The 26,475-nt window shown below is 43.2% G+C and overlaps 1 protein-coding gene and 1 pseudogene across 16 annotated transcripts in view; one reads left to right on the top strand and one right to left on the bottom strand.

Moving 5' to 3' along the window:
- The window catches only part of PTPRT (protein tyrosine phosphatase receptor type T), a 1,080,869-nt gene that overhangs the window by 425,149 nt on the left and 629,245 nt on the right, over nucleotides 1-26,475 (top strand). The gene's annotated exons all lie outside the window — the stretch shown is intronic.
- LOC112869214 (transcription initiation factor TFIID subunit 9-like) lies at nucleotides 24,033-24,801 on the bottom strand (annotated as a pseudogene).

Raw genomic sequence — 26,475 nt, 5'->3', positions numbered from 1 at the left:
TTGGAATCTGTATTTTTACAAGTCTATCAGGTGATTCACAGAGCCGGTAACCTTCGGGAAGCACTGCTCTAGTGCCTGGTTGGGTGTTTCCAGCCCAGTGACAAAGATGAAGGGAATTACAGGCTGGCGAGTGCCACTGGAAGGGTGGAGCACGGATCCCAAGGTGGATGAGCAGGCGTGTGCAGAGGCCGGTGATGACTTGGAGGAAGTGACAAGGCCAGTGGGCAGGGGTCGTGATGAAGCCGAACAGTATCAGATGCTGCAAAGCAGGGGAGCGGGGAGATAAAGAGGAGAGCTGGGAATGCCAGGGCATTGGTGTTCTTTGGGAAAACTGGCCTAGTAGAGCATCAGGACAGACATAGAATGTGGGCCCCCTCAGGGGAGATTGAAGGGTCAGGCATTGGATAGGTGTTCACCACATGTCTTACTGCCCAACCAAATGGGTTGGCCTGATGGGTGGAGGGAGGAAAGTATCTGTGAAATGAGGAGATGGAAGTGAGAAATGTACCCATGTGTGTATTCTGAGCGTACCAGCCCTGTTGCCCAAATGTTCCTTGTGCCAGCCCACACTTTCGCCTGCTCACTGCTGAGACCTTTGGAGCTGCCCTCCAGCTCTGTCTCCCGTTGACCCATCTCACCTCCAACTTTCCAGTGTCATCCTCTCCTCTCCACACACCCTTGTCCCCACCTCTTGGGGGCCCCCTGATGCCCCTAAGATGTATTTCAGATTCCTGAGCCCTACTTCAGCCATCCATTGTAGACACCTTTCCAAGTACCCCATCCCTGTCTAGGCCCGAATAACCTTTGTTCTTGAAATTGCCCTGAAGGTGCACAACTGCGTGTGTGCTGCTTAGACCCCACCGATCTGTCCTTGGACGGGTGCTGCCCATTGAGAAGTAGCACTGAGTTCTGTCCCTCAGTCTCTGAGTTCTCTAACCCTTTCATTCTTCTCTAACTTGACACTTGTCACAGTTTGTCAGCTGTGTGTTTATGTGAGTGTCCTCTCACACTTCCTCCATTCATCAGGGTTACTGAGCCCCAGCTCCACTATGCAAGCATTATAAGTGCGCTAGGTAGAGAGAGTGATTCTCAAAGTGGTCTCTGGACCAGCAGCATCTATACCACCTGGGAACTTGTTAGGGACTCAAATTCTTGACCCCTGACCCAGACCTACTGAATCAGAAAGTTTGGGGATGGACTGAGGAATCTGTATGTTGAATAAACTCTCCAGGAGATTTATTTTTTAATTTCTTAAAATCTTTATTTAAAAATCTTTTTTAATATTTATTTTTGAGAGGGGGGGGGGAAGGAGGGATTGCCAGCAGGGGAGGGGCAGAGAGAGAGGGAGACACAGAATCTGAAGCAGGCTCCGGGCTCTGGACTGTCAGCATGGAGCCTGATGCAGGGCTCGAACCCACGAGACATGAGATCATGACCTGAGCCAAAGTCGGACGCTTAACCGACTGAGCCACCCAGGCGCCCCAGCCCTCCAGGAGATTCTGATACACAGTCACAGTGCAGACTCACTGACTTAGGGGAGTTGCCATGACAAATCTGACAATGTCTAGTGGTTAAAACAGGAAGGAAGAGTGGTTTATTCCTTACTTAGGAAACATCTAAGGTGGGGGACTCTTCTCCAAGTGGTGACTCAGGGAACATGGCTCTGTCTTCTGTCAGCCGTCTTGACCACGTGGCTTCTAAAGTCACCCTGCTCTTCTGCATCAGACGTTTGAAAGGAAAAGTTTATTTTCTGATGTTACTGTTGTTTTTGTTTGTTGGGATAGACCCAGCCTGAAAGTGGCACATGTTTTCACTCACTTGCCATTGGCGAGAACTGTATGGCCACACCTAACTGCAGGGGAGACTGGGAGCATCAGCCACCTTGTGCCAAGGAAGAAAGGGACACAGACCTGTGGGTAGTGAGACAGTCTTTGCCAAGTGAGATGCTCTTTATGAAAGAACAACTGAGACCCTACCTGGCATGAGGCCCAGGGCTCATCTCTGGCAGGGTCACACTGGAGACCCACCAGTCACTGGGGTATCAGTTTAGACTAACAGGGCTGCATAAGCCCTTACAAAACAGGAGCAGGAGCCAGAGAGATGAATGGGAGCTCACCACACATTTGAAGTGTTTGCAACTTATGGGCCATTTGTAGTGGGGTTATGGTGAGGGGGATCTCCTCCTTACTTTTGGTCTCTTTGTGCCAGACACAGTGCTATGGTACTTGAAAAAAAAATTTTTTTTTTTATTATTTTTTTTATTATTTTTTTTATTTTTGGGACAGAGAGAGACAGAGCATGAATGGGGGAGGGGCAGAGAGAGAGGAAGACACAGAATCGGAAACAGGCTCCAGGCTCTGAGCCATCAGCCCAGAGCCCGACGCGGGGCTCGAACTCACAGACCGCGAGATCGTGACCTGGCTGAAGTCGGACGCTTAACCGACTGCGCCACCCAGGCGCCCTGAAAAAAAAATTTTTTTTAACATTTATTTATTTTTGAGAGATCGAGACGGCAGGAGCGGGGGGAGGGGCAAAGAGAGGGGGGCACGGAATCCGAAGCGGGCTCCAACCCATGGGCCATGAGATCATGACCTGAGCCAAAGTCGGACACTTAACAGACTGAGCCACCCATGTGTCCTGATGCTATGGTATTTTTAACATTAAATGAGAAAGATGATGAGGGAAGCAATGCTTAGGGAGGTTAAGTGGCTTGTCCAGGTCATATAGCTTGTTAGCTGCAGAGGAGGGAGTTGACTCTAAGCCTTATGACACTAAAGGCTGGGGTTTTCAACTACACTTTGATATCTGTATCAGAGTGCATCCTTCTAGAGGCTTCTCCAGATCAACCTGAGGATCATAGAACTCAGAGCTGGAAGGAAGCCCTGAGGCCTTATGGCCAAGCCTCTTATCCAAGGCTTGAGGCATTCTGTTTCCGAATTCTACTTCTACCTTCAGAGTTTCTGCTTTATGCAAGGAATCCAAATGTTGGCATCCCTCTGGGTTCTCCTCCTGCCCAGGGAGATGCTCGCAGCTCTCAGCAGAGTGCCTGGCGTTCTCCACCTACTGCTCTGGCTCCAAGGCCCGCTCTTCCTGCTCTGCTCTGTGTGCCTGGGGCCTTAAACAGCCTGAGCTCAAGCCTGCACAAGCATCATCCAACCCCAGCTGTGCCCCACTCATCGGTCAGTTGCTGGGGATCCGTGGAGGCCCCGAAGACACCAGGTTAAATCACCCGCAGGTGTTGTTCTGTCATTAACACACACCCCTGAGATCTCTAAATGCGAAGTCTATCTATCCTGATCAGAGTTGCGTTAGGAGGAAGGCTTCATTTCGTTAAAATTAGATTAAAGGGATTTTTTATAAGTTAGGCTAGATTTTATGAAGATACCCTTTTCCATGGAAAGCAGTTTTCTCCTAAATGGAAAAAAAAAATCAAAATAAATGAAATCTTTCCTTGATCATTTTTGTTAAAAAAAAAATTGTCTTAAATATTTCTGCCATCTGTTCCCTATTATTCCTGAAACTTTGTGTTGAGTATCTGGGGGATGGGAGAGACTCAAAGGGCCATCAAAATTGTTTTAAGTAATTAAAGCTGATAAAATTTGTAAGTTTTTATCTAATCTCTGGATGATTTGATTGGAGTCAACCAGATGTAAAAATGCCTGCGACAAATTATTCTGTGCCTAGATGATATGCAGTTTTGACAAAATATCTTGAAAACAGCTGCTAAGTATGAGATCTGGGGATTTGACAGTGCAGAAGGACAATTCTGTGTCCTCAGGAAAGCTTGGAGAAAATCCAAAGGAACTTGGGTCATAAGAATTAATTGTGCTCATGCAAGAAAAGCCACATTTTTGTAATGGGGAGGCATGCAATGTCTATGGCTGAGTTCTTTCTCTGTGTGAGGAGCAGGCTATGGGCACATATGTTCTGGTAACATCTGAGGATTAGTCAACCTTTTATTTTTCTTGGCCCCTTTTCTTTGGGGAAAGCTCTTATTTCAAGAGCAGACTCCTGTGTGCATTCTTTGTGGAACCACCTGTAACCATCCAACAGTTTGGATGTGTGTGGCACCCATCTCCCCATACTGTGCTATAATGACGGTCTCTTCCTCCACTATTGGCTCTGCTACTTGTATCCACATAACCTTGGACTAATCACCTAACTTTTCAAGCCTTTGTATTCAGGTGTGTAAAATAGAGATAGTGACTCTTACCTCCCAGTCCTGCTCTGAAAGATAAATAAGATATGGCACATTTTATCACTTGTGTAAAGCCCACGGTTTGATACCTTGGAAATGGTCAGTGTGTGTAAACGTCCCTTTCCTTCCTTATTGGACTTCCAGAAAGAGTGTGATCTCCTCAAGAGGAAGAACTATTTCTTATTCCTCTATGTCACACAGGAGGCATTTAGTATGTGTTTGTTAAATGTGAGTGACTGAATGAATGGGTGATAAGTGGAGGAATGAGGTTTGTTGTTTTCGGCAGTATCTTTCATACCTGCATTGATTGTCCCAAAGATGGGGTCTTCCCCGAAGGCATGGAGGTGTCTTGTGGAGGCTTTGGGAGGAGTGACCCCTTTCCCTGCAGCACCTGCTGCTACTTTGTGAGATGTATGTGTCTCGGTGTCTATTCTTTGCTTTTTCAGAGCAGTGGGAGTGCCCACCTACCTGTGGTTGTGGGGCCCGTCCTTCTTGATTACTGTTTGTGGTATCCAGGGACTTTACCCTTCTGACTCTCTACTTGGCCTCTAAACTTGTCCCTGTTACTCCCACCCTGAGAAAGAACACCTTGCTTGATGGGCACATGCAAGGATCATGATGATTACAGGTAATGAACTCTCACTATTTACTAAATACTTGATAGGTGTTACCTCATTTGCTTCTCACAATATCCTTTAATGCAGATACTACACTACTGCCCCATTAATACTGAAGAAACCAAGGCTCAGAAAGGAGAAGTAAATTTCCCAGGGACCACAGCTGCAGAGCTAAATCCTTGCCTTTTGGTCAAGGTTTTTGAGAGAACTGACCAGCTTCCCTGGCTACTCTTGTTTGCCTCACAGTTGGGACTGGGCTTCCATGACTGACGTTTCTTGGTTTTCTGCCTATTTATCCAGCTTAAAATTTCTGTCCTGGTCATAGGTTTGTGTTTCTATACCTTTCCCTTCAATGTGGCGTTCCCCCAGAGTGCTGCTCACATACGCCTTCATGCTCCATGTTCCTTCTGTTATTCCATCCAGTCTCATTATTTTAATTATGACCAGGGAGGCTGATGACTGACTCCCACACCCATATCTCTTGCTCAGACATTTCCAGTGAACTCCCAATTAATTAGCTGCCAGAGATGTTCCTGTGGATTGCCACAGGCACCTCAAGCTCAAGATGTTCTTCCCAAATCTTTGATCTCCATTAATGGCGCACCATTCATTTCATCACCAACACCAGAAGGAAATCTGAGAGCCGTCTTAGGCTACTACCTTTTTCTCAACCTTCCCTGCTGCATCCCACATGTAACCCATCAAAATGGACCTGCCAGTTTATCACCTAAATGTTTCTTGATTATATCTCTTCCCTACCATTGTTATTATCACTGTATCCACTCCTGTCAGTTCTCAACTGGACTCTTGCAGTCCCTTTTTTGGCAGGGACATGGACTTATAGTTTGGAGTATAGCATAAATGCAGAAAGGTCAAAATAATACGAATAACACCGTGATCAGGACATAGACTATACCCAGCACCACAGAAACCTTTGTGTCCCCTCCAACTCATTAATTCACAAAGGTGTTCTTTTAGTTTTTTTTCTGTTTTTGAATTTTATATAAAGAGAATCATAAAGCTATGTATTTTGTCTTAGTTCTTCCATTCAAAATTATATTTGTAAGTCTCATCCATAGTGTGTATAACAATAATTCATTCTTTAATTCTTGACTTGAACAATGTTTTGTTATAATGAATATACCAAAATGTATCCATTCTGCTGACATACATCTGGGTTGTTTTCTATTTTAGCCATAATGGACCATGCTGCTATGAATGTTTTTGTTGTGTTTTGTTACTGTTTTGTTTTGTGTTTGTGTTATTGGGCGCCATTTCTCTTGGGTGTATAACTAGCAGTGGAATTGTTTTTTGGGTTAAATACATATTGCCAGACATTATTCTAATGTGACGTGTTAGTGTTGTCAGTCTGTTAATATTGGCCATTCTGGTAGGTATCTGGTAATATATTTTCATGGTGATTTTTAAACTTGAATTTTACTGATGACTAATGAGGTTGAGCACTTTTACACATAATTTTTTTGGCAATTCAGATAATCTATTTTGTGAATTGCCTGTTCAAATATTTTGCCTTTAAAAAATTGTGTGGTATCTTATTGATTTGCCAGGAGTTCTTTATTTACTGGATATGAGTCTCTGTTGTGTGTGTGTGTGTGTGTGTGTGTATCCTAAATTATCCTCTCCCATTCTGTGGCTTACCTTTTTACTTAATGGTGTGTGTTGGTGAATAAAAGATATTAATTTTATTACCATTATTAGAAGTGTTGTTTTCCCTCAATTCACTGTTAAGTGAATACTGTTAAGCCTTTTTAATACACCAGGTGTCCATAAATATATGGATCCATTTCTGGATTCTCTGTCCTTTTCTGTTGGTCTTTTCGTCTCGTCACTATTTTGATATCTCATTGTCTTGATTACTATAGCTTTATCAAAGCCTTAAAATCAATCCTACAGCTCTGCTTTTTATTTTATCAGCAACAACAACAAATAGGAGTTATTGCTCATGTGCCTGTGAGTTAGCTAGAGATCGGCTGATCCTACCTGGGTTCGTCAGTATAGCTGTGCTCAAGCTGTGAGTCTGAGCAGCTCCAATCTCTGCTCTGTTTTCATTCTGGGACTCAGAATGGAGAAAGCAGCTACCTAAGTGGGGGTAATGACAGATGTGCAGGAAGGCAAACCCCACTCCACAGGCACTTAAAAAACAGAGTTTATTATTTATAGGAGTTTTAGGTTCATAGCAGAATTAAAGGGAAGTATAGAGAGTTCCTATATACCCCTGCTCGACACAGGTGATGTTATTTATTAAGATTGTTTTCACTATTCTAGGTTCTTTGCATTCCATATAAATTTTAGCATCAATACATCAAATTTTTAAAAACACTTTAGAGATGCTGACCAAAGTATACATTGAGTCTCTAGAGCAATTTTTGGAGAATTTACTCCGTTTATAAAATGGAATATTTTAAGCTATGAATATGGAATATCTCTTGAATCATTTTTAAAAATTTTAAATCCTTTTCACCAAAGTTTTAAAGATGTTTTTCTTTTGGTTTTCTTTTTTTTGTGTCACCATTTCTTTAAATACTTATTTATGCCAATTTTCTCAGCTCTGTCTCTCCAAGATGCCAAATATCCATATGTTAGACCACTTGGTATTCAACCACAGGTTACTGAGTCTCTTTATTTTTCAGTCATTTTTGCTGTGTTGTTCAGGTATCTACTTATCTGTTTTCACATTCAGTGACCCTTTCTTCTACAGTGTCTGAACTGTTGCTAAGCCCAGAGTAAACTTTTCCTTTTTGATGTGATACTTTTCAATCATAGAACTATTATTATTTTTTAACTTTTTGTTCCTTTGCTATGATTCTCTGTCCTCTTGTTCTGTACAAATGTCTTTTAACACCCTCAGTGCATTTGCAGTGGTTACTTTCAAGTTCTCATCTACAGATTCTAACATCTGAATCATCCTGACGTCTGTTATTTTGACTGTGTGGGGTGTTTTCCTTCCTGAATCTTCATATAACAACTGTAGCTTATATGCTGTACATAGTCTAGATTTTGTCAATTTGCTTTCAAGGTATTGAATTTTATTCTGTCAGACAGTTAAATTACTGGCCCATCCTTCTGAAACTCTCAGGATTCTTTGTTAGGATGGATCTCTTTTGGTTTAGTCAGTCATCTTTATGTGTGGTCCCTCCTTTCAGATGTGATGCTCACTACTGTGACTTGTTCTTTCTGGGGTCTTCACTGAATCGCCACTGCACCTGGCCCAGGATTCCAGTGTTTCTCAACCCTAGACAACCTCTGGTATTTCATTTTGGCTCTGAGTCCTGTATGTATTAAATATAAATACTCTCTTCTAGATATTCCAGAGTTTTGCCTTCCATATATGCTGGCCAGCAATCATCCAGAGATTGGTAGGGAATCTCCATATGTGCTATGGTACCCTGCCTTACAAATTCCACTCTGGCAGCCCCCAAACTCCCAATTCTACCTCCTTAGTTCAGCAAGACCTCCACCCTCTGACTGGGCTCCATTTCCCAGTACTCTGGCATCCCAAACCACCCTTATCCCCACCAAGACCTCTGTTGGTCTATCTGAGATGTTTCCAGAGGACAGTTAGCAGAGTGAGAAACTACATGTCAGGTAACAGATCCAAAGCTCCTTCCAGGATATAGTCTTGCCTTTGCTGTATCCCATGTGATTAGAACACTATAACCTTAAAGCGGAGAGGAAGGTGACCTGAGGCATCTCCTATTCTATAGCCCTTGTTGAACCACTGGAGAAACTGAGGCCCTGAGAGGGCAAGGGGCTCATCCAACAGTCTCATGGGGAATTATAACTCTTTCTAGATCCTAGTTTTGCTTACCCCTTTCCATGGCTCCTTTCTCGTATACTTAAATACATTTTCAAAATTGAAAACATGTTAGAGAATCTAAGAGTTGCATTTTAGGTATATAATGAAATTCTGAAGAGGAGGGAATGAAAGGAAGGTAGAGAGCACAGTGCATATTAGGAAGAGGAAAGAGAGAGATTTTGTACATGAGAAGCCATTGGGTACTGGTCTCCAGGAAGAAGGTACTTGAGGTTTTCCATCTTGAGAACACATGCTCTCAAGAATTGTCTTGATTCTTACTTAACTACTGGCTGGCAGCAGTTAAAAATTTTTAAAAATTATTCCTGTGTTTTTTTGTAGGTACTATATTTAACTGCTCCAAAAATCCAAAGACACAAAAGAATATACACTGAAAATTTGTCCTTTTACGTCTTATCTCAGCCACACATTTCTCTTCCCTAGAGATTATCAGTGTTACTGTTTTCTTGTGTATCTTTCCAGAGGTGTTTTATGTGTAGATTAATCAAATTCCCATTCTGTTGTCTTCTTTTTCTTACATAAATTGTAGCATATTACACAAGCTCTTTTGAGTTGTACTTTTTTTCTCATTTAATGTATCGTGGGTATCTTTCAGTATTTGGACATGAAGAGCTTCCTGTTCTTTCTAATAGCTCCAGGGTGTTCCATTGTATGGATGTACCATCATTTATTTAACTGGTTGCCATGGATGAGCATTTGGATTGCTTCCAGTCTTTTGCTATCAGACAATACCACAATGAATAACCCTGTGCAAACGTCATTTTATTATGCAAGCATATCTTTAGTATAATTTCCTAGGCCTGGGGTTGCTGAACATTTTTAACTTTGATAGATACTGCCAAATTATTCTCCATAAGGGTTGTGCTGTTTTACACACCAATCAGTGATGTGTAAGAGTTGGCATTGGTTTTGACTGTAGTATTTTTCAAGCTGGAAACCACTTTATACATTACCTTTTCCATTCCTCTAGTGCTGTGGATAGAGAGTCAGAGGCTCAGACAGCTGGGGTCACTGGATAATCAGTTGCAGAGGTGGGCCTGAATCTGGTACCGTAACTGCTCCACCTGAGTGGTCTGTAGGACCCCAGGATGCCCAGATGTGGACTGTTCTTGGAAAAGTGTATTATCTCACTGTATGAGATAGGTGCAGAGAACATGACTCTTAGTACTTAAAGCTCTCAGTAGGGCTCTCTTTGTTGGGCTGCAGTATGGTGTTTGCTTTTCTTAAAATAAAGGTTAATTTACCCACTCACAAATCCACTACAGACTAAGAAAAACTAAGCTGACATCCCAGTGGGGAAGAACTCACAATTAGATTCTGCAGGATTTGGTGAAAGGGGCCATCTTGGCCCCTGAGCAATAGAAACCTCTCCAGGGGAGAAGAGAGATGTCATTCAGAGACTTTGATGATATCCCTATTTCAGTCAAAATGCCCTTGCCTTGCACTTGGTGTCTCCTACATCGTCTGTGACTCATTTGTCCAGGTAAAGAGAAGCACATTATTATGCTCCTCATTTTGAAGGGGAGACTCTTGTCAACATCCTGCCTCCACTTGAGTACGGTGTTGGATTATCCAGGCATCAAGGAGTAGAGGGACGTTTGCCCAGTGGATTTGAGTCATGGACTCTAGAGTCAGCCCTCCCTGAACTCGAATCTCAGTCCTGTCATTAGGACTTAGCAGATATGGGAACTTGAGCCAATTATTTCATCTCTCAGCTTCCTTTTACTCACTTGTAAAAGGGGGATCATAACATTACCCCTACACGATAAGATGTGCTAGGTAGTGCTGTAGTAACAAATGGTCCCACACTTCAGAGGCTGCAGACTATAAGGTTTATGTTTTATTCACACGACTCGGCCATTGGAGGTTGATGGGGACTCTCTTCTACAGTTGTCCATTTCTCTGAGACCTAAGATGGTAGAACAGCCACCATCTGGAACTTTGCTGGTGACTGTGACAGAGGAAAAGAGGATGTGGCTCGTAAAGTTTTCCTCTGGACATTGTAGGTGAGGAAAGCGTGAAGTCTCCCAATCACCTTTTGTCCTTAACACAAATGAGATTTTAACCAAAAGGATGGATGTCTCTTTTACTTCCCATTTGGTGGGCAGTGAGTGATAACAGGGAAGGTTTATGTGGAATTTCCAGAGAAAAGAGTCATTTGTGACTCTTTGATGTTATATTAATCTAAGAAATTACCTGTATCTGATGGAATTTTATGAAATCTTGGCTCTTATGTGGCCCTCTATTTCAAGCAGCTTGAGCTTTTGGGAGACTGTGCTCACTGTAAAACCTTATAGTGGTCTGTTTCACATGGTCTGGGGGCAGGAACAATCTTGTTCTTTCATAAGTTTTTAAATTCTTAAAACAATAAAAGAAGACTAAAGGCAGCTTTGAATCTCAGTTTTGTCACCCTAGTACATCCATGGTTTGTCTGTCTGTCTCTCTTTTTATCCACACGTATATGTTTGGCAGAGATGCCGTCAGATGAGAATACCATACCATGTGTATTTCACACAATTTTGGGTTAATGTTACATTATCCGTATTTTGTGTATTCCTTTATGGCCTTCGACATACTTACATTTAACAGTTGTAGACAGTATACCTGTCTGTATTGGTTTTCTGTTGCTGTGTAACAGATTAGCACAGACCTGGCAGCTTAAGACAATGCATGATTATCTCAGAGTTCTGCAGGTCAGAAGCCTGGGCCTTGCCTGGGTTCTCTGTTCAGGGTATCACAAGGCTGAAATCAAGGTCCTCATAGGCTGAATTCTCATTTGGGGAAAAATCTGCTTGCCAACTCATTTATGCTGTTGGTTGAATTCTGTTCCTTGTGGTGGATATCAAGTCTGCATCTTTTTTGCTGAGTCTCTGCCAGGGGTTGCTCTCAACTTTTAGAGATCACCTGCCTTCATTGTCATGTGACTTCTTCCATCTTCAAAGCCTATGGTGGAGAATTTCCTTGGCACCCAAACCCTCTTGCCCTTCAGATCTTCTTTACTAGGAAGAGCCCCATTTCTTTTTGGGGCTCATCTCATTAGGTGAAGTCTACTCATGAGAATTTCCCTTTCTTAAAGTCAGGACAGCCGTGTGACATACCCTGCTCACCACCCAAGAAATACAGGGCATTAACACCAGGGAGCCTGAGTGTAGAGAGACACTCAGAATGCTGCCAACCCACCACCTCCTTTTACAGTTGTATTCACCTCTTACAGCTGCTGCAGCAAAGCCCTAAAGACAGGGTGTGGTAAAATGACAGACACATGCTCTCTCACAGTTCTGGAGGCTAGAAGTCTGAAGTCAAGGTGTTGGTGGGGCCGCACTCCTTCTGAAACCTGTACGAGAATCGTTCATTGCCTCTTCCCAGTATCTGGTGATATGCTGGCGATCTTTGCAATTCCCTGGCTTGTAGACCTAACACTCCAGTCCTCCATCTTCAAATGGTGGTGTCCCTGTCTCACTACATCTTTAGGTTGCCATCTTCTTATAAGGACACCTATCATAGTGGATCAGGGCCCACTCTACTCCGGCATGACCATTCACCTTAACTACTTATACCTGCCAACAACCCTTTTCACAATTAAGGCGAGGTACAGGGCACTAGGCCTTCAGAATAGCCTTTTTTTCGGGGGGGGGGATACAATTCAACTCATAACAATGTTCTTTAATTGTATTTTTATGTTGTTTCAAGATTCTGTACGATAGATAAACTTGTAATGGTCATTGTTGACTATGACATAGTTTCATTCTTCCTTGTTTCCTTATAGTATAGTTCTTGGAATGAGATCTCTGCACAGAATTCTTTTCCAATAGAGCAAGAAAGGACCCCGTTTCTTAAGATGACTATGTGCCAGGTACCGAGGTAGATCTGTGTCTGTATGTTTCATTATATCTTTCCAGATATTAGCAACATTTTATAAGTGAAGAAACTCTAGTGCAGAAAGCAACTTTGCTCAAGTGTGCATATATAGTGTATTTGTCAGTCAAGGACCAGCAAGGAAAATGCAAACTCTAGGTATTTGATACAGAAGGAATTTAACGTAGGGAATTGGTTATAGGGTAAGCCAACTCAGAGATTAACAGTGACCAGAAGCTACTACCATTAGGGTGGATGGTCACAAGATGAAGATAGTGTTATTGGAGTTCAGGGTTCTGGGTTACTATAAAGAAGGTGGAATTCTTTTTTTTTTTAATTTTTTTTTCAACATTTATTTATTTTTGGGACAGAGAGAGACAGAGCATGAACGGGGGAGGGGCAGAGAGAGAGGGAGACACAGAATCGGAAACAGGCTCCAGGCTCTGAGCCATCAGCCCAGAGCCCGACGCGGGGCTCGAACTCACGGACCGCGAGATCGTGACCCGGCTGAAGTCGGACGCTTAACCGACTGCGCCACCCAGGCGCCCCAAAGAAGGTGGAGTTCTTATAGAGACTCCAGCAGGAGCTACAGGAGCTCTTGCCTGAGTCAGCGGGAGGGGGAGAGAGAGAGAGATCCGTGAGTATGTATGCCCTGGAATATATGTATACATGCATTCCATATGTATGTATATATGTGCTCTGGACTCTCCTTTCCTTCTACCTCCAGTCTCCTCTGAGTGCGTCTAACTGGTCAAATCAGAAGCCAGGTGACAACAGGATCTTGGGAAACTTGTTCTTACCTTGTAGCCCTCTCCCCTGACCTCTCCCCTGTTACACAGAGCAGAGCCAGGTCACAGAATCTATCTATCTGATAGTAAATGACCTAGGATCACCCTACTTAATAATAGTAAGAGTAGTGATAACAGCATGATCATATTAATAGCTACGATTTACTATATGTGTAGTATTACTATATGCCAGCCACTGTAGAAATTCTCAACTTACGTTTTCTCTTTTAATCCTCATGATAACTCTGTAAGTTAGGTACTACTAAACTTCTGTATTACTGTTGGGTAAACCAAGGCTCAGAGAGGTTAAACCCTTTGCCCAAAGTCATATGGGTAATAAGTGGAGTCTGAACGCCTGTCAAGTTCTGACTTCCCAATCATTGTTCAAATGCTGGTGGCATTGAATTAAAGCATTTGTATATTTAATATAATGCATAACTAAAGACAGGATAGGTATAAAGTGAGACTGTGAATATCAGGCTTGGTTCCCAGAAAACCCTTTGGCCATGAACCCATGAGCTGACTGGGCCTCCAGTGAATTTGGAGCAACAACCACCTGTCACCTGCCATAGTTTATTCCCTGGTTGTGTCCCAGCCTTGAGTCTTCCAAGTGTCTGAGCAGGTTGGAAGAGTGAGTAGAGATAACAGAAGCCAGGGTTACCATGAGGATTGCCTTGAATAAAGTAAGGTAATGAGAGAAGTGCTTTGTGAATCACAGAGTACCCTGCAAATGACAAGTGACACTATTATAACAGACCAAAGCCTTCGTTTTCACAGGGGCTTTGATTTGAACATTATCATTTTGGCTTTCATTTTGAATGTGATTTGAAATATGGCAGTCATTGAATAGGGAAGACATCTGGTTCAGTGCAGGAAAAAACTGACTAGTCAGTGTACAGACCTGTTCTGTTCCAGCCTCTGTACTGGGCATTGCATACCTCTTTCCTTCAAAGAGCTTTGCACCTAGTGTGGGAGGGTTACAAAGGGCAAACATGATTACAGTTCACTGTGACATGGGCCACGATCAGTGTATGTGCAGCATGGTCAAGTGATGGAGAGGAGGGAGGGTTTATTTACTCTATCTGGAGCCAGAGAAGGCTTCCTAAACTAGGCCTCGAGGAGGGAGGGGGAGAGGGGCTTTCCAGGTAACAGAGTCTGCACGTGCAAGGTACAAAGGCCTAGAATGGTATCTAGTGTGCCGTGGCGGAAGATAGATGGGGAAGTGGAGGTAGATTCAGCTGCAGAGCCTGATAATGGAGAGCATTCTGTATTGGGCCAAGGAAGCGGAGATTTTTCCCCCCCAGGTGTCAGTGCCCTCCATCTGCAGGATGCTATGTGAGTTACAGGAAACACCTTTGTGGTTGACTAGTTGAGTTTGTGACTCACTGCAGAGAGGGAGAATGCACACCATGAAGAGCCTTGGGGAGTCTCATTAAGAAGGTGTTAGAAGGACTTACTATAGGATTTGGGCTTTGGTTGGATAATTGGAGTGGAGGAGTGTCCAAGGGAGTGGGCATTTGCTCTAGACTGAAATCTGTCAGGAAGTGGGGATAGTTCTATGATCAGGCATTTGAATAAGTTTAATCCAGATGGAGGTAATACTATAGCAGGATGAAAGTAGTAATTGGTAGAGACGCCACCAGCCTCGCATGAGCCAGGAGAGGGTGCTGTGTGTTTTGTGGTTTGCATGGTGGCCTTGTTTTTGTCTTAGAAAAAATGATGAAGTGGTTTTGTTCTACCTCACTTCATCACGGTAGCAGCGAGCTGGTCTGTTTGGCTGTTGTGTGAGATTCTTTAGGCTAACCAGAGAACAAAAGGCCCTAGATGGAAGTGTCGGGCAAACTTCCAGAAACCTGACGTCCTAGCTGATGGTAACAGGCCAGTTCCGGATATCGGGGACTGCCCCAGAGAGCAGGGCAGGTCAAGGTGTCATCTGCTTTTGCATAGCTCCTTCAGGAATATGTGGTATCCCTAAGGTTGACTCTCAGATTCACTGGGGCCTTGGGTGAATTCTCTCCTCCTTTGAGACCATTCTTCTCTCTAGTGAATGGAGGAATGATCTGTGAGCCTTCTCCCCTGAGAGCTGAGATCTCATGATTCTCTTTTTGAGAAATTGATGATTCCTGGGTCAGAGTGAGAAGAGCAGAGATAGGAGCATCACCTGGACCGTGAGGGCTCTGCGTGGACCCACCGCACACAGCTCTGCCTGCACCCAAGACTACTCTTAGGTTGAGGTGGAGCAGTGGGTTTGCTGGTCATGTGTCATTTGTCTGTCAACTTGCATTCACCCCAGTCCTAGTAATAATTTTTCCTCTTCCCTTCCTGTCCCTTCCCATCCCTTCCCTTCCTGTCCCGGCCCTCTCTCTGTTTCTGTTTTTGTTGTTTTCTTAATCAGTAAGGGAATTTATTGGTTTATGGAAATGAATGGTCAGAGAAGAGGTCTCACACACTTGCGGTGTGGGCTGATTAAAGGCTCAACCAGTGACTTCACGCATTCCAGCTTCTTGCTCGCTCTGTCTCTCCCTTTACTTTTATTTTTGGCTCGGCTTCTATCATGTACCCATTCTCTGGTCCCACATGGTTAGACAGCAGTGCTAATCCTACCTTTCTCTCTGGAAGGATGAACAGACTACTTCTGATGGTCGGTGGGCAGATTTGGGTCATGTGTCCATCCCCGAACCATCCCTGAACTACAGGGGTGGACGCGTGGATAAGCTGATTGGTGTAAATTGCACTGAAAGATGAGTTCAGCTGGACTGAATCGGGGTCCATTCCTGGAGCTGATGGCGGGTCATATCACAAACTGTCTGGTCTGGCTGTGGGAAAGAGGTCTCCAAGAAAAATTTGGAGTAGTGCTTAACTGAAAGAATTGTGAATCCCAAGTGAGAAGCCAAAATAAAACTATAGATTATCTTCCTCAGAGATGCCCAGCATCTCTGGCAAGCTCCAGCACTGCCACTGTCTTTCTAAGGGAGACTAAACTTCTTGTTGTCTCTTGGTCTCCATTCCCTGTGTTGTTTGATGGGGATAGAACGGTGCTCCCCCAGCTCTGTAGGGATGTGCATCATTGTCTACTGTTAGAGGACTGTGTGTTCATTGCAGGACACAGGACAGTCATGCCAAGGGGAATGGAAGCCCTTTGCTCACCAAGACCCTGCGGACTGGATCTGTGGAGGGGTCACTGTATTAGGGGGGCTCTTGTCAGATGAAAGGCCAAGAACACATTCAGGACTCTGGAAACGATTGAGTGTTTACACCAGCCTCTTAAAGCTTCTCCAATGAGGTGTGACTTGACTTCCTGAGCCTTGGACTCTCTGCTTGTTCTTCATGGTTTGCGTTGATCCCTGGGGTTGGGAATGAGAACTATGCTCTGGGAAGATGAACAAACACCTTGTGAATCCAGCAACATGAATTCTCCCCAGACAGCTCTAGGAATAACTGCCAGAACAAGGCCACAAATAGTGGCAGGCATGGAAACTATGTTCAAGGTTCAGCAGACCTCTAGCGGAGGGCGGAAGCGTCCTGGTCTGGATGCGATGGGCTGTGACTGGTGGGTAAAGAATGGAAAGGGCAGATGTGGGAGGTTGGAGTCGGAGCACCTCTGGAAAGTGTGAGGTGGCTGACCAGGAAGTTCTGGGATTGGCGGAGGGGTTGTGGGGCTGTGGGGGAGGGTGGGTACCTCAGGGATGGGAAGCTGCACACACAGTTACATCCTTGCCACTTACTAGCTCAGTGGACTTGGGCATAGCTCTCTGAATCTCTACGTCCACATCTGTAACATGGGGAGAAAATACTCAGATGTTTCTGGCCTGGGCCCCTCATATCCTTTTCTGTGGACCCTGCATTCTCTGGTCTCTGCAGGGTTCTTCACTCCTATTCTGCCTTGATCTTTGTTCATACAGCTTCAGAGTCTGAATTCAACATGGCTGGCCCCAGGGGTGACCGTGGCACTTGCACCTTTGTACCCCAAACCCCAGATCCACTTGTTCCTTCTGGGAAATCTCTTCTCCGCATTGGCTTTGTTCACTGAGCTCTGTGAGGGTGCTCAATGTTGTAGAGACTCAACCAATGAAGGGTAGTCTCGGAGCCTGGAATCTGGACTGAGTGGAGTCCTGCCATTACACACACCCCGACACTTTCCGAGTAACATCATTAAACAGTGACTGACTAATCCAACATTGTGTGGGTTACTAATGCCTCCTGTTACAGCAGCAACCTTTCCTGCCTCATTCCTGTTCCGGTTTGGATAATTTACCTTGCAGCTCCAGGATTTTCTCCAGAATGGGCAGGGATGACTCACATTATTGCCCTAAAACCCCATGGAAATGTATCACCGCTCGCTTCCTTCCCAGTGTGATAAATCTGATTATAACTTGTAGATGGCCACTCGTGGCTGTGCAGCAGTTTAAAATGCACTGAAAGATTCATTCAGCTAAATCGAAGTTGTCAGGTGGATCGCCAGAGGGAATTCTTGTTGCAGACACAAGTTGTGTTACGTCTGCTGTAGCCTTGTGGCGGCTTTCAAATTGCTGTTAGGAAATAAATCCATTAATCAGTATGGACCGCCCCGACTCACTGTGCTAGGCTGTGGGCTCCTTGGAGGCACAGTGTATGTCTTAGTCCCTCACCTGCCTCTTAGCATCTGGTGTAATATGCCCTAGATAATTCTTTTTTGTTTTTCCAGTATAACATTAAATTCTTAAAAACAAAAAATAGAATCCCCAGTTATCACAGATAGAAGTGGCCTCAGAGAGAACCTCTTCCAGTCCCTAGATGAGAGTCCTAAGGCCCAGAGAGGGAGAGTGATATCTCCAAGGTCACACAGCAAGATTCCATGAGAGAGTTGGGCATGAACCCTGGCTCCCGATGCCCAGCCCAGGGCTCTGGTTCTCTTTTGTGCTTTTCTTGGCCACTCCTGTCGATGAAGGAAGCTAGAAATTCCATTTGGACTTTATTCTACTGTTTTACAGTCTCTTCTGAGTAATAAGGTCGGCTTGTTTAATAAGTTCAGCTTCAAAGTAGGTCAGGGATTTTATTTCTGTGCATGGGCCATTAGCATTCTTAAGTGAGAACACATTTTTTTTTTTAACTGAGAAAATATCCTCTGTGTAGATGAGATGCTCCACGTCTGCCTATTTCCTAAGCTGTGTCAGATCCTTTTATACCACAAAACCTCTGTGAGGGGGGCCCCAGGCTTCTCAATGGAGGCTGAGGCCAGATGGGAGGGATGGGTAGGGGATCACGTGAAGTCTGAGCCAGAAGGGCAAGGTGATTGCCGAAGGCTTCTCAAGCTAGTAGTCACATTGAAGTGAGGTTTCTGGTTTGTTTTGTCAGAGTTAATTCTCTGAAGAACCCCAAATGCTAGTTGAGAGGATTGAACACTACATCCAGAAATCTCTCCAATCTCTTGTGACTCAAGTGCCTTCCCAGATCCGGTTACCCACTGGCCAAGCTGGTGGAAAGGAGTCGGGGCCTAGATGTTGCTGCTGCTGTTGCCAGGGAGAAGGATCGGGACACGCCCAGGCGGGGTCCTGTGGGGGAGGGGGGGGAAGGGTGACATGACACCTCCTCTATTTAGGGCTGCTCCTGAGGGTAATAGCAATTTTCTATTTCTAGCAATGACCTGAATTGTTTCATGAGCTCACTCCTTAGTCTGTTGCCTTTAACCTAAATGCGGCTGGTAACACAATAAAAGAAAAATGGTTTCTATTCAGAATTCCTGTTTGAGGCACCATGTTTGACACAGTGAAGGTTGTGGAAGCATGAGTGGCCATGTCCCCGCCTTGCAGTGACACGGTTGTAGGGAAGAAAGACACGGACATAAGCAGTGGGTAATGTGGGCAATGGTGGGCTGCATAGGCCTCTGGCAGTGTTTTCCACACATCAGTCTATTCTGAGCCCCCTTCACACTGTTTTTTCCTTACCTGTTCTCTTAACACTTTTGCTTTTAAAAACGAGACACTTTCCTCGATCTTTCAAATGAGAATTCATAGCATGGTAGTCTCTATATTACTATAGAGAAAGGAAGTCTGTTAGGTTTCTAACACAAGCTAAAGTACGTCTTCGCCTGTTAAACTAATTTATGGATCAGTGCCCGCTGGTGTGCACCTGATTTAATCGCACGCATATCACTAGCATGTACTGCACTTTGGAACGTGTCAGGGAGGATTTCCAAAGCAAGTGAAGTGTCGGCAGGGTCTTGAAGGATGCAACTCTTTGAGCAAGTGCGTGATGACTGTGAATAATCATATATGTTTCTGTGTAAATACATGGGGTGTCTCAGTACACAAGGTTTTGTGGGGGCATAGAGGAAGAGGTGATGTCTTGGTCCCTTGGGGTGGTGTTTTTTATTGCTCTTTAGGTAGTTTTCCAAGAAAACCTCGTGATACTGGCTTTTTCCACCGTCACTCCCTTTCATTGCTTAGATTATGTGCATTACCACTACATAATTGTGAGTCAGTTGTTGGCTTATTCTATGCAGGGCTCTCTGTAAGCATTAGAACTCCTCCCTGTGTCCCAAGCCAGGAAGAGACAGGTGAGGAAGGCCACTTACTCACTCACCCACCCACCCATTCATTCATTCATTCATTCATTCATTCATTCATTCATTCATGTGTTTATTTACTGCTACCTCCAAGGCTAGGATTGGAGACATAGATACACATACAACATTACTACCTAAAGGGTAGGGTGGTTGAGGAATCATTCAGATGTTCTGCATATTATGATTGTTAAGGAAGGTATTGTGGTGAACAAAATGAATGATGTAGCCAATGGTTCTCAAACCTGGCTGCACATTGGAAAAGCCTGAGGTGTTAAAAAAAAAAAATGCCGATGCCTAGGTCTCACCCCAGAGATTCTGATTTGATTGGTAAAGGTTGGGAATTGGACATCAGGAGCTTTAGAAGTTGTCCACATGGTTCTAATACACAGCTGTGGGCGAGCCATGGGTGCAATCACAAAAGGTCATTTTTAAAGAATGGTACTTGGTGCTATGGAGGAAATGGGCATGGCAGAACCCAGGCTGTTTGACATTTAGGTATGAGTTCAGCCTAGCCCTCTCAAAGGGCTCCCCAGAGCTTCAAGCCCTGCAGAGTTTTAACAGTGGTCTTCCTGTTTCTTAGAGCGGCTCATTTCATGCTTCTTGTCTGCAAAGGAACTGGTTTCCTGTAGCTTTTGAATTGACTGTGAGAGCCCTGAATGTTCCTACATCAGCTTTCTGGGCAGAACCTCTGTGGTTTGGGGTCAATCTTGAGTACATCTTAACTGTTGGGAAACCTCATTGGGATTTCCAATCAGGAACATATACAGTTACGTTTCCTTTCCTTGAGGGGAATCAAAACTAGGAGAGGAAATTCATGGGCCAATTTTAAGAGGACATAAAGGCCTCCAAGCTGTGAAGTGTTCCATAGGAATGATGCCCTTTGAGATCAATTCTTTTTTAAAAAAATGTTAATACCTTGGGAGGATTGCTACATTAAACCTGTTTGTCCTTTAGTGTATGTGACTTTAATCAGATTGCTTTCCTGATTAAGATCTAGAAGAGGTTTTAGGCAAGACTTTTTTTTAAAGCTTTGTTATTATATGTGTTTTTCTTCAATGAAAAATGATAGTAATTTCCCTGGGACCATCAATGTGCCCCACTGAACAGGCCAAGGTATATCTTTGTAGCAGGGCAAGCTTTCAAATTCACTTCTCATTTTATTGCATGTATGAGTACAAAGGTGAGTTTAAAACATTTTCTTTCATTTTATATCACCACATTGAGAAATAAAGAGGCAGAGTTTAAGGCTAGGTTTTATTAGTAAATGGTTCTGTATGTGCTAGAACATTTGAATTTATGATACCTTGGTGTAGACCCCTCTGTCCTGCCCTGCAGTTGGATCTATGTTACACTGAGTCCCATCTATGCAAATATCCATCCCTATCTTGTGGACAGTTTCTTTACCAGGTATCTTTTTTCAAGTAATTAAAAATTAATGCCTTCGTAGATATCACTATCATATAATACATGGAATAAATATACAAAGTGGCCATATGTTAATGCCCTTGTTTGCTTACCATTGCAAAGTAAAAAGCACTGGGCTTACCAAATGTTCAAACACGCCTTGAAGTGTATTAAAATGTCTCCTTTGAGGGCATTCTTTAGTAAAAGTAGGCTGTCCTTTTATTTTTATCTAAAGTATATTCAGCCAAGTCTTCCCCAGTCTTCTGCCTGGTTTGTATGCTTTAATTTCAAAGGTGATTCTGAAACTGATCTTAAAGGAAGCTTGAAGCATGGTGTGTGTGCATTTGATTGTGCCTGTTTATATTAACTTGTTGCCAAGATGTTTCCCTTTTTAGTCACAAAAAATTCTTCCTCCAAATCTTTAATTGTTTATCTATGCTGGATTAGTCACATACTACTCCAAACTGTAGTGGCTTAAACCAGCAAGGATTTATTGTCTTGCAGGCATGGGCTAGGGGATCATGGTGCAGCTTGATTGGGTGATTCTGGCTTGGGGGCTCTCACAGGCTGCAGTCATCCGAAGTCTAGTCTGAGGGAAGATCTCCCAAGTTCACTTATTCACTTGGCTGTTGGGCAGCCTTCAGAAGATCTTAAAAGATCACTCACATGGCTGTTGGCCTCAGAGCCTCATTAGCTGTTGGCTGAAGATTTCATTTCCTTGGGAATGTGTGGCTCTCCAGAAAACAACTCAATAAGGTTGAGGGGGTGGGGAGGAAGAAAGGGAGAAAGGAGGAAGGAGAGGATGGAAAGGGGAGGGAGGCGGGGAGGGAGGGGGGAGAGAAAGGAAGTAGAGAGGGGAAGGGGAGAGAGGGGAGGAGAGGGAGGGAAGGGCAAGAGAGAAGGGGAGGAAGAGTGGAGAGATGGACAGGGAGAGAGGGAGAGGGCAAGGAAGGTGGTAGTCTTTTTGTAACCTAATCTCGGAAGTAACAGCGTCACATCACTTTTGCTATCCTCCATTTGTTAGACGTGAACAAGAGGTCTAGCCCACTTTCAAAGGGTCAGGGTTAAACAAGAATGTAGATACCAGAAGAGTAAATCATTGGGGGCCATTTTATTTAAAAAAAAAATTTTTTTTTTCAACGTTTATTTATTTTTGGGACAGAGACAGACAGAGCATGAACGGGGGAGGGGCAGAGAGAGAGGGAGACACAGAATCGGAAACAGGCTCCAGGCTCCGAGCCATCAGCCCAGAGCCTGACGCGGGGCTCGAACTCACGGACCGCGAGATTGTGACCTGGCTGAAGTTGGACGCTTAACCGACTGTGCCACCCAGGCGCCCCAATTGGGGGCCATTTTAGAGACTGTCCACAGCAATTGGGGTCTCCAAACATCACCAAAAAGTGATGGGCATTTGCAGATACTGTCCAGGATTTTTCTGGCACAGGAAATACTGAGGTTTAGCTCTTTGTAGCTCTACAATAATAAAAGTAGCATATTAAGTGTCTAAGTATATCTTATACTTCCCAGATTGACAGCTGCTTAATAATGAATCACTGATTGAATTTGAGGTAATGCTACCATCTTCTTCTCTGTCAAGTCCAATAAAGGGATTCTGAAGGACAGCGCCATGCTGGATACATGCCTCTCAGGTTGTAGGCTCTGAATTTCACTGTCTTACATCTTTTTAATAGTTTTGAGCATATGCTTCCTGTTTCCCATTTTTAGGCAACTATCCATCATCCTGATTGAAAACATAATTTTAAAAGTATTATGCTTCTAAAAAATAAATGAAGAGTGCCACTAAAACTTGCAAAACAAAACACATTTTTTCAGTATTTCTGTGTTACTGAAAAATTCTCTATGGCAGGAAATAGAACCAAATATAGTTATGTGTTTGCCAACTGAATGTTTGATGGAACACAATTTTGTCAGGAACCTGAACTGATTTGTGAGTACTGATGAATTTGAGTAGAGTAAAAAGTAAAAAATTAACATGGATTTGACACAGAAGGTGTGACTTACAACTGGGAAAATGGATAAATTGAACCCGGTCAAAATTAAAACTTTTGATCTGCAAAAGCCCGTGTGAAGAGAATGAAAAGACAAGCTACAGAGTGGGAGAAAATATCTGCAAACCACATACGTGACAAAGGACTAGTGTTTAGAATATAGAAAGAGTTCTTAGAACTCAACAGCAGAACAGCAACAACAAGAAAACCAAACAGCAACCAACAGTTCAATTAGAAAACAGGTGAAAGTTAATGAGCAGACATTTCACTGAAGAGGATATACAGACAGCAGATAAGCACATGAAAAGATGTTCAGTATCAGTAACCATTAGGGGAGTGCAAATCAAAACCACAATGATCTATCACGACATACCAGAATGGCTAAAACAAAATGGTAGCACCAAATTTTAGTGAGGATGCAGAGCCCAGATCACTCCTTCATTGATGGTAGGTGTGGTCATAAAGACCAACATGAGGGATCCCTGTGGTGGTGGAAACGTGCCATCTTGATTTTACCAGTGTCAGCATCCTGGTTGTGATATTGAATGATACATTTTTTTTTTCTTTTGATGAATGACAATTTTGTTTTTTTACACTTAAAGGCTGATGAAAAATCCTATTAAAGAAAATCCAACATCTCAATCAGAAAGGATAACTGTATTTATTCATTAAATATCATCTAGGTCTTCTATAACACAACATGAAAACACCCGGCATGCATATTTAATATTGGTACAATGGATTCAAGACCAAGTGCACGTGGTACAAGCATCAAGGCTAGATTACAAATTGTCATAGTCATAGTCGTCATCCCCATCTTCTCATTTTCTTTTCAATGCATTTGATGATTCCCTGGCAGCATTTTGTGATGGCCTCCATGTTAGTGGTTATAAGCATGTTTTTGGACCCAATTAATTATGGATTGATTAATCAGAACATTGTGAATCATGGACATTGCAGGAATTGATGCTTTTACAGTTGGGGACTATGAAGTGGGTGTATGTGCAGTAGACCTTTGCCCTGTGAGGGACATTGGAGTCCCTACTTTATTTGACAAAGACGTGGTTTGTGGGGCTGGTGTGCCATGTGTGGAAGTACTTGGACTGCTATTATTCCCAGAGAAGGAGATGCCTTTTTTTTTTTTTTTTTTTTGTAAACAATTAAGTCTTTAGTTTGGAACAGTCAAGCAGAATATATCAGATGGTAACCTAGGGCCTTGCTGTGGCTTGATTAATGGCAAAGGAGTTTGATTTCTTTGCCTTGCAACATCTAATAAAACATCTCTTGGGGGAGGATAGAGGTAAAAGACTGATCAGCATTACACAGCATTGCCAATAGCGCATCATCTGCATCAACATTAGCTTTCTTAGCATGGCTTGAATATAATTTTACATTGTCTAGAATTGTGGTCACCTAACAGAAGGCAAACTCCAATGTCTGATTTCTAACTCTTGGCTCCTAGTCTGTAATCCCCACATCCTTCAGGATTTGTACCATCATCTGTGCATCTTTTGGCATGCTCTTGGGAAAAGCCATCTTGCCAGACTCCATGATAAGACTTCTTGAGCTAAATCACCCACATTAATGTATTTCAGTCCTGATCTGGATGCAAGTTCTTTGCCTGGCACGGGTTTTTCCAACTGCTGGTGTACCTGGGATTAGGATATTCGGAAGCAACATGGTCCTCACTTTTGCATGATAGTTTTGCACAAAGTTATCATTGGGGAAGCGGAGTAAAAGATACATAGGATCTATTATTTCTTAGAACTTGTGGAAGTCTAGAATTATCTCAAAATAGTTTTAATTAAAAAGAATTAACACTTATGTTCAAATTGACAAGCTGAGTTCTCAGCCCAAACCAGTAGGGCCTTTCTGGGCAAGGATCAGCAGCCCTTCTTCTGAGGTAGAGTGCTCTGTTCAAGACCTCTTATACTGCTGGATTTCCTGATAATATCAAACTACCAATTCTTAAAGCCCCTCTCTGCTCTCAAAATATTCTGCACTCCAAGCTTTAGTGAAACAAAACAAAATAGATTGCCTCAACTTTTGTGTTGACTCATCGATTCAATGCGTACTTAGGAAGCATTTATTGTGTGCTAAGGATCAAGGCAGTTGCTGTGAATAGGTAGAAATCTAGAAGTGGTCTCTGCCCTTGTGGTGTTTTCATTCTAGTGGAGAAGACCAGGAAGAACAGCCTCACAAATAAAACCAAAAGCATGTCTGAGAGCATGGGGGAAATCAGGGAGGAAGTAAGTTTGAGCTGGGCTATGGAGAGTGAACTAGGTGAAGCACAGGGAAGAGGAAACAGTGTGGGTAAAGGCCCTGAGATAGAAAGGATCACAACTCATTAGGCATATTTGAAAACAGATGTATGTGTCTCAAGCCTGTACAGCGAGAGGGGCAGTGGCAGCAGACGAGGCTGAACAGACAGACGGGCCACTTCACTCATGGTGTTTGAGGCCACATAATGGAATGTAGTTGTTACCTTAGGAAGATAAGTTGGGCTACAGGGTGGAGAATAGATCTGAAGAGGGCAGAAGTAGAAGCAGGGTTAGAAAGGCTTATGCATATTGTACAAATGATTTAAAGCTCTTTCCTTTTTGTTGATTGAAACTTAGCATACGATACGGCAAAGTACATTGACTTTAATATATGAAAGTATGTTAAACTCGCTTTTGATTTTCATCATAATTTGAGATTCTTTGGGATTTTCTCCATACACAATCACATAGTCTATGAATAATGAAAGCTTTATTACTTCCTTTCCAATCCTTGTATCTCTTATGTCTTTTTCTTGCCCCATTGCAGTAGCTTGAACATCCAGTAAAATGGGGGAAATCAGGGGGAAAACATTCAGTATTTTACTGTTGATTGTGATGTTTACTATGTTTTGATACTTGTTATCAGATTAAAGCACTTGCCTACTGTTCTTAGTTCGCTAAGAGTTTTATCGTGGATAGATGCTGACTTTCATCAAATGCTTCCTTGGCATCTCTTGAGATTCTTACTTGATTTTTATCTTTCAGTCTGTTAATACGATGAGTTATACTGATTAATTTTCTAATATTAAACTGAACTTGTAGTCTTGGAATAAACACAGTGTGGTCATGATCTATTACTCATTTTATGTATCACTGGATTTGGTTTGCTAATATAATGTATAGGATCCTTATCTCTGTTTATGAGAGATTGGACTGAAAGTTTCTTTTCTTGTGATATCCTTGT

The sequence above is a fragment of the Puma concolor genome, chromosome A3 (assembly GCF_028749965.1).
Source record: "Puma concolor isolate L17-30 chromosome A3, mPumCon1.1.hap2, whole genome shotgun sequence".
In the NCBI taxonomy this organism is placed as follows: domain Eukaryota; kingdom Metazoa; phylum Chordata; class Mammalia; order Carnivora; family Felidae; genus Puma; species Puma concolor.
Note: the sequence above shows the minus strand (reverse complement) of the source record. Positions and strands in the feature narration are given on the sequence as shown.